The sequence below is a fragment of the Apium graveolens genome, chromosome 2, assembly GCF_009905375.1.
Source record: "Apium graveolens cultivar Ventura chromosome 2, ASM990537v1, whole genome shotgun sequence".
NCBI lineage: Eukaryota > Viridiplantae > Streptophyta > Magnoliopsida > Apiales > Apiaceae > Apium > Apium graveolens.
In genome coordinates this window covers 82,226,536-82,227,837 of record NC_133648.1, presented here as the reverse complement: position 1 = coordinate 82,227,837, position 1,302 = coordinate 82,226,536, and positions in this window count along the sequence as shown.

Here is a 1,302-nt window from a genome sequence, read left to right as displayed (position 1 = left end):
AAAATCCGGTTCCACCAAAAGCTGAAGACCCCAAGAGCAAAGTTGTTTGCTTTCACTGTAACAAAGTGGGGCACAGGAAGAGGAACTGCAAGGTTTACCTTGCAGAATTGAAGAAGAAGAAGGGTAGTGAGACTACCGCTTCTGATTCAGGTATGTTCATGATCGAAGTTAATATGTCACTAAGTCAAATTTCTACTTGGGTATTCGATACCGCCTGTGGTTCTTGTGGCGCCCTCCAAACCCTGGTCAGAAGTTTGGGGTCCACACACACACCTTATTAATAACCTGCTTATAACAATGATAAAGATAATAATAATATGTAGTGTAGTATTTAGCAAAAAAAAAATAAAAAATAATATGCAGTGACCCTACTTACCAACTACCACGGACCGCAACAGGTTAAAGTATGCACACAAGCCAAACACACCTACTTATATTACAAACATTCAAATCCCAACTATTCCAAACTCAGAACTGAGTATTAAACATATTACAAACTCAAATTATCCCAAAAGAAGCCTACTAGCTTAGCTCGATCAACCTGAACCCCTAGCTCTCGCGCTGGACTGGGGATCCTCGGTACCAACCGGTTCCTTCTTAACTGGAAAAGAACATAAACAATATCGCACAAATGAGCTAACTAGCTCAGCAAGTCACAATGATAAAACTGAGAATAATGATCATCAGGTAAATATGGTTATGATATCAAGGGAACAATGGATTATGATTTAGAATTGGATATTATATTTACATGTTAAAAACCAAGGTTAGGCTACTGATCAGTCACGCACTAACCCCGAGCAAAGCACACAGCACTGCTCTAACTACTGGATCCAAGGCACACATTGGCCTAACTTGACCATTATATGGTCTGACCACGAATCTGGTCCACAATTTTATAAAAACAATCCAATTCTACCATAATAACAGAATAAGCAGTAATAAACAATAAACATGATCATTAACAATATTGGACATTCAATAATGAAAATGGTTTCAATCTGTATAAAGATCCATATGGCATTTCCAAAGCTTGGCTGTTAGGTAATGAAAGAATTGGATAACAAAGGAATCAACATTTCAAGGTTCCAAAATTTGGTCTTTCAAAGCATAAGATACAATGGTTTAATTGTGTAAGCAATCTGGTTCAGTGTTTGATATTTATTTTGTATGTATTTGTGGAGTAGTATCGTATATTTGAGGTTCATATTTGGGTATACAACAATTGAAGGTCTAAAAAGAATCAGGTTTACGGCTCAAGATCAATAACTGGAATCAAGGTTTAGGGTTCAGTGCTTCAAA